The sequence below is a fragment of the Oxyura jamaicensis genome, chromosome 24 (assembly GCF_011077185.1).
Source record: "Oxyura jamaicensis isolate SHBP4307 breed ruddy duck chromosome 24, BPBGC_Ojam_1.0, whole genome shotgun sequence".
In the NCBI taxonomy this organism is placed as follows: Eukaryota; Metazoa; Chordata; class Aves; order Anseriformes; family Anatidae; genus Oxyura; species Oxyura jamaicensis.
In genome coordinates, this window is record NC_048916.1 from 6,044,496 (window position 1) to 6,052,444 (window position 7,949).

Genomic DNA, 7,949 nt, shown 5'->3' on the forward strand with positions numbered 1-7,949 from the left:
CACGGCCCTGCTGTCCTCTGCCTTCTCATCTTGAAGGAAACCTTCCCCATTTTTCATATGCCAAAAAGGTTTTCTTCTTCTGGCTGTCTTCAGAAGACTAACTTTATTACAACATGATGGGATGTAATTGACTTTGTTTTCAATTGAACCATTTTCTGTGGGGAAATGGATGATGTTGCTTATGGGAAAAAAAAAAAAAAAAAAAAGTGGTTCATTAACTGCTCCCTAGTAAAACCCAAACATTCTATCATGACAAGATTAAAAAATATCTACTAATTTCATTTTAATTTTTATATTAACTACAGATATTGATGTGAGTTTCCAAAGAGTTGGAGGAGGAAGGGGACTTACAGGGTGGGTTCAGAGGCTGCCGTAAGTGCGACAAAGGAACTCTGCAGCCTGTGCCCTTTGTGCAGTACGGGGTGAAGCCTTTATCAGATGGTGCTGTTATCTCTTTAGTTTCCTTCCTTCCTTTCCCCAGTTACATCTCCCTAAGGGACGCCTTGTGCAGTGTAGAGGCTGTATGTATACATCAGCTCTATCACTTCAGACAGACCCTTTGGTTGCTGTTCGTGGTTGAGCTTCCCTTGGTAAGGGTGAGGCACTGTGTGCAGAGACAGCACCTGCAGAACTGCTGGGCAGAAGACCGAGGAGCTTCATTTCCTCGGTACAGTCCCCATGCTTTTCTCCACCATTCGAGTAGTTCCCTGACAAAGAGCTAAACCCATCTGTTTAGCTTTGGAGCCCGCTTCTGAAATTCCGCGTTGTTTCCCAACGTTGGCTGCTGAATGTGCCCTGACTTCAGCCCAGGGCATGGACACAGGCTGAGCTTTGGAAGAGGCTGTGCTGCTGGTGGTGCTTTTCTTAACAGCTGAAGTGTAAGGGTAGAAGGATAATTGCATTTCTTGCACAAAGTCAGTGCCCAAGAAGTGGGGAGGAGGCAGCTAACCGAAGACTAAAGCCGGTGTCCCTGGTGACTCTCACAAAGCCACTTTTCTGGGGTCCTTCCAGAGATGGCTGGGTGGGGTTATCCCTTTCTCGTTAATCAGCCTGCAATTTAATGCCCTGAAATTATCTCCCTGTGCTTCTTGGGGCCTTGATGGGAGCTTGAAATCCAAGGCAGTTTTACTGCAGTTTTATCGCATGGATGGCAGAACCGTGGCAAATACTTTCTATGTCTTGTGGGTTTGCGTTGCAGAGGGATAAAAAGGACAATACCTCTGCACGCATCCTGCAATTGTTACGGGTACCTCTTGGGCCAACTCATCGCACAGCAAAGCTGGGAACGGGTGACTGACTAAAATGCCATCACCATGCTCCACGCATGGTGGAGAGGACGGGTGTCCTCCCCGGGGACAGGCAGCGTGTGCGGCGATGCCCGGGGCCCGCACGCCGTGCCGCCGCCGTGCTCCTCACCATGAGCCTCACTCAGAGGGGCGGCGGCAGCAAAGCGGAAGCTTTGCCTCTAATTAAAATGTCTTGTTTCTCATTCTCAAACAGCTTGGAAATCTCTTGCTGAGACCTAAGCTGTTTAGCTGTTGTTAAGCTGTCAGAGGTGTAACATTAAAGAAGGATGAGGCGCAGACAGATAGCTCTCCCTCGGTGTGACATTTTTACTCCAACACCACTCTGAAGATGTTTTTCCTAGCAGTGATGCTTGAAATTCTGCAAGATGATGGATGTGGCTGGCAGCAGGCATGTCTGTCTCCCTGCACTGGTAGTGTCTTGCTAATGAAAAAAGCCAACAACCCAAAAAACAACCCAAACCATCAGTGGTAACTGAAGTAAGTCGGGGGGGGGAATTGTCAATGTGTGCTCCCAGGGGCCCAGATTTGTGACGGGAACCTCCGGTGTTCATTTTATGTGCTCTAATCTCCAGATAGAGAGGCAGGGGGAGAAAAGTGAGGCGTGAAGGACGGGCTCCTGCCCACGCACAAGGCCTGTGTCCCAGCCTGTCTGAGCTGTTGTGGCTCTCAGCAAGGGGCAGGGACATGGGAGCTCGCTCCCCTGTGTCTTATCCATGGCTTCTTTGCTGGCCTCTGTACTCCTACATGTGATGGCATTTGTCATGATGGACAGGGGAGAAGCAACCAGGAAACGTGTTAATGTGTAAAATTAAGACATTTTTAATATTAATATTTTTAAAAAATTATATATATATGTTTTACCTTTTCATCCTTGATGTCAGCCCATATCACATGAGCTTTTCTTGCTTACTTCCTTCTCTTCTCAGGGGTGCTGATGTTACATTACCGCTCTGCTTTCAGCAAGCTCTACTGAAAGCTTTAGGACAGCAGCATCCCTGACAAAGGCTGAGCAATGACAGGCATTCCATCTTTAATTATTCAGTAATGATGGTGCCACCTGAGGTTTTGTTCTTGATGTTTGCGTCCAGCTCTCGAAACCCTGTGGCTGAGACGTGGAAAAGACTGCGTGTGTGTCTTTGGCAAGCCAGGGGCTGAGCTCGAGCAGAGCTCGTGGCAGTGCCGCAGCCGCCTGCCGGGCAGGAGGAGAGGCAGCTGCTCTCAGCTGCCACTTGGGGAAAATGGAAAATTAGGGGGCACGGGTTTGGTTTTCACACAAGAGACTGCCTAGGTTCTGTTTTGAGAACTCTTGTGTTGGTAACATAAATTGTAATTATTATAATGCCTTCAGACGTGATTTGTATAAGTGCAGATGCTGGTAATCTCGTGATTCAATAGATTTTATCCAGGATTATCAACTAATTATATGAAGCAAGCGGGATGCTGAGAAGCAGGGGCTCAGCCTAGAATAAATCTTCTTTTCAAAACGTGCAGAGATTGAAACAACAACGAGGCGAGGTGCCTTGGTCCTGCTCTGCGGAGCAGGGAGGATGCAGCACGTGTTGCTTGGTAACTGGCCCGGTAAAGCCCAGGGAAGCTGCAGCCCTCCAGGAACAACACCAACATCTCGCCCCAAGGGTTAGCACCCACAGCAGAAGGCATCCCGAGGCAGCGGTGTTTGGCTGAGCCCTAGTGCAGGGAGGATCTTCAAATGCCGATTTTCCCAGGAAAAGTGGGATGCTTCTGGATTCCTTTCTGCTGTGGCGCTGAGAGCTGCTTTAATTCACCTGATTTCCTCGGGGCTGTTCTGCAAGATGGGAGCTGCGGCGCTGGCCAGAGGAGGAGAGAAGCTGGAGGCACTTCGGCCTCTTGGGCATCCCCGCGCGGCTCCTGCACTCAGCTTTGGTGGCACAGATTGAGCTGGGGGAGCAAACTGCTTAATATCATTTGAAAAATTAGCGTGGAATAAAGAAATGCAATTGCCACATAATTCAGCAGCTCATTTCTATCGTCGCTCTGATAGAAAAACAAAACTCAGCTCGTATGTCATAGAGCGTTCTCCAGAAGAGCTTAATTAAATTTATAATGAAAATAACAGGGGATTAAGAAAGCACAAGGGAAATGTATTCCTCTTACAGAGCATTACGGAGGTGATAGAAGCAATTTTCAGAGAAAATTACCTGTTTGCTGCTCAGTTTCTATAGAAATTAAATGAGTCTTTACAAACTCTGGAAAACTGCATTCCAGCCCCCGCTTTGTGACTGTGCAACTTGCAGCTTGTTATTTCTAAAATTAATCGTGGGTCTCCATCCCCCCTTTTCCCTTGTTCAAATACATTTTAGTCTTTTGTCCCCGCTGATAAATATACGGATGATTATATCATGTTCTGAACCAAGGGCTGCCAACGCTGACAGCCAAGGCAGCGCAGCAGCTGTGCCTTTCGAAGGGAGCAGTAGCAGGACGTAAATCTTCCAAACAGCTCATTGCTTGAGTGCACCGCTTCGACTCTTTAGGAGACCTATGTCGTTGAGCCTAAAGCCTCACGAAAATCATGTCTTTAAAGTATCTGAAGTCGCTGGGGAGAACGCAGAGCAGCGCTGCTCGCTGCCCCGATGCACAGCACAATCTTGTTGTGTTTCTCATTTTCTGCAGTGCTATTATATTTTATTATTATTGCAATAGAACAAATACTTTCATTGCAGCCGCAATGTGAGGACCACATACAGGGTGGGGGATTGGATGAGGTTTTCCCAGTGTCTAGTTTCTGCACGCAAGCTGGGAAGGTCACCGCTCTGCTAATATTTGTAAAAGGCTCTGAGATTTGTGGGTGGAAAGCGAGGAAGGAGTGCCAAGTTTTATTTCTCATCAGCTTGTGTAGGCCAAACTTAACCTGGCTCTTTTTGGACCCGTGTGCTTGGAAATGAAGTTTTTCTTTTCTGTCTGAAAAGTGCCATTGGTAAGTGGTGCTGAGCAGCATGCTCCGGTCAGTGGTCCTAGATGGCAGGGCTCCCTGTGATGTTTTTCACAACAGACCTGCACTGAGAGCACCTTCTGCATCTTGCTGTGAGACTGAGGCTGGGGGCAAGCTTCTGAGTTTGCTCTGGGCACGGGCTGGGTGGGGTGGGTGCACCTTTCGTGGCTGTGCCGCTGCTTTTCCCTGCTGATCACAGCTGCTCTGGAGGACAAACTGCAAGCAGCCCAGAGCTGAGGAGGATTTCTCAAACTGCAAGCAGCTTCCTCCTGCAATGGGTGCTTCATGTTGGGGTTTCTGTGGGGCTGTTCTCCTGGCAGGATGGCTCAGGGGTGCCACCCCAACACCCCTACCCCATGCATTGTCCCCCGCCTGGCCAGTTCCAAACCAACCCTCCCCAAAACCTCTTTCCTTGTCGCTCAAATCCCTCGGGAAATGCAACACTTTACAGTGCAAGGGGGCAACGTTCAGATTACATCAGTGCTGTGCGTGGTACAAAAAGGACTTAATGTGTCTGAGACTCGGGTTTTCTGTGATTTGTGCTTGTGAAGCTGAAAAGCTAAAGCCAGACAGGCTGAACCTCTGTCAGCTGGCACCTCGCAGAGTTATAGATGCACATGGGTGATTGGTGTAATTCATTCCCAGTCTGATTTCACAGTGTTTTCCATTTACTTAGCACTATGCGTTGTAGAAGATGTTGAAGAATCAGCTCCAGAGGCAACTGGGTTCATACACAATTTCAGATGCCTTTAGCTAATTAAATGCTTGCTGCTGAAATGCAGAGGGTGGAGGGGTGCTTTCAAGGTATTTCTGTACAGCTCTGATCATGAGACTGGACCCCAGCAGCTTCTACTCACCCTTCAATAAAATAAACAGCCACTCTGGTCACTTCTTTTTTCAGCTGGATGTTTTATTTCCCTTTGCACTGGGCTGGAGGCACCCCTGACCTCAATCCTATTTGCTCTTCCTGCAGCAATCCCCACTCAGGTAACCAGACTGGTTCAATTCGGGAGCGCTGAGCCTGCTGTCTGTGTTCAGTTCTCACTGCTTCCACCCAGGAGACCCATGGAGAAATGGCTAGGGTGTGAACACGATGTAACTGGGGAAATCCTGCGTTTTCAGGGCAGAGGCTTTCCATGCACGGAGACCGTCTGCGTTAATGGACACTTACAGACATTTAAGTGACCAAGGGTTTCTGCCCGTATTACTGAATGCCCATAGCATCCCCCAAACCTTTTAAATCTCCTCAGGTTATTTAAGTGAGGGAAAACAGCTGTATCCATAGCAAGCCAAGGTCTCCAGCCATCCCAAGGAGCATTTTGGAGTGCAGTGGATGCTATTAGTATCCTGCTTTTTGCTTCCTCTCCGACTCCTAACACACAGTTTTCAACAAACACCACCAATATATTCAGTGGCGAGGTAACAGATCCGCAGGAGCAGGGAATGGTCCTGCCACATCTCACTTTCTTACCAGAGGGGTGAAAGCTGGGACTGTTATCGATTTCTTAAGTGCTGTCTGCTCTCTCGGTGCTCTATCTGACTACAAACAATTTTTCACATGAGGAATTCGCAGTCTGGCTAAGGGAAACCGAGCAAGTGGCATTCGTCACGCCTAGCATGGAACAGGAAAGGCTCTCATGAAAAATTTGTTTGCAAGAGAGGTTTTTTTGTCATGATCACAATAATTTGGGGGGAATTTCAGTAAACGGTTTAGGTTTTCTGTGGGGAACTCTACAGCAGAACATGCTGAAGTATTTCGGGTTGTGTTTTGTATTGCTGAAACGTGAAATATTTTTGTTTCAATATTATTGACATCAAAATAATGGTCAATGTAAATTGATAATGCTTTGACATTTTTCTGATCTGAAATATCTGAAATGAATTCAGGAGTCACACCTAGAACTTCTCCTATAGAATAAAGTATCTAGAGCTCTAGAAAGCATCTGGCTTGAGGAGGGTTAACTTCCATTTGTGATTAGACAAGTCTCGGGGTCCTCCTAGGAACAGGGCTAGAGGCAAGGACTGGCCAGACCTTCTGTTATCTCCTCCCTTCTCCAAAACCAGGGAAAAAAAACTCCCCCAAGAGATTCTTCTCCAGACTAGGGACTATTATGCAGAAGTGCATGATTTATGGTTCTCCAGCAGGTCTGCAATTTATCCCTCCTCATTCACTGTGGCTCTGTGGGAAACATCACCGAAGGAACGAGAACACTCTTCAGTACAAAGACACTTTTCTGGGGAAAAAAATATTCCCAACCTTTAAATTCAGGTCCAGCTCTGGGAACTGCCTTTCTCACCTCCCATCATCATCTTGTGTTTCTTTTGCAAAGTCATTCACAGGAGACAGAAGAAGGAAAAGATTTTGGTGTTTCCTGCACTTTGCAACATTTGGTCCCGCTGCCCAGCCTGGTAGGAGGGTGGTCTATAGCAGGAGAGGATGAGGGGAAGAAAACCCTTTCCCCCAATAATAGATACCTGCCCTCAGCTCAGTGCAGACAGGAGGATGCCGTGCTCTGGAAAGGAGTCAGAAAGCTCTTGTCCTGCCTCAGCACAGCTCCATCCCTGCTGTTACCTGCGTGCTGAGTCAGCTTGCGTGCAGTGACCTCCTCTGTCGGGACAAACCTGGTCAGAGGATCACAGCTCGGCGTCGTTTAAATCATTGCACCTCCTGCCTGGGGTGCCACACGTCTGCCTGTGACACACTGCTCTTCTTCTCTATTGCCAGCTGCTCGATTCTTATTTTTTAAAATTGCCCATTAAACCCTAGGCTCTTCCTTGTCCATCCTGCCCACACCCAGATCTTTCAGCAAGCCCGACGTTGTCACAACCTCAGTCTTTTCGTTCCCTGCTGTCTCCAAAGCTCCTGACATTACTTTATCACACAAATAAGTCTTCAAAGACTGTCTGCGTCCGTGGCGCTTCCTCCCAGACAGCTCGGGCTGCAGCCGCGCTCACCCCATAGGCGCTGTTTTGCTTGAAGCCCTGCATGTTCACAACAGAAACCTTCTGAAGCTGCCACTTTCTCCTGGCTGCGTTTCCAGGGTTTGCCTCCTGACGTGGCTTTTTCTCGGCAGTGGGAAATCCCCGGGGGATAACGAAGGTGTTTGGCAGCAGTGGAATTATGATAGATATGGGATTAAGGTAAAATAAATGTGTGCTGGGGATGGCAGATCTGAATAAAATACAGCTGGAGAAGTCTGTTCAGTATGTTCAGTAGAAATGCCTGGTTTTTTGTTGTTGTTGTTGTTGTTTTTTTTTCCCCACATGGCCCCATAGGTGCAGGGAATCAAGATGTTTGACAGCACTGGTGTGATTTTAATGTAAGAAATGCTGAATTTTGTGTGTTTCCAATGAGGCAGCTGTAGGGTCTGTATGCATCGGGTGCCAGGTGAGCAAAACACTGCTCATCCTTTGCGGGCTTGGCCAGGCCTGACGTGGGGAACCGGAGCTCTCAGGGCCAGGTTTCACAGCTTCCAGCAGCAGCTCTCCCCCTGGCTTCATCCCTGCATGCATCAGAGGAATAGGAAGACATGCCTGCAATTTGCTTCTGCAATTTTCTTCTGGCCTAGTTACAACCCCTCTCTCTCCTTTTTGGGAAAAAACATATAAAATAAAATGAATAAAATAAAATAAAATAAAATAAAATAAAATAAAATAAAATAAAATAAAATAAA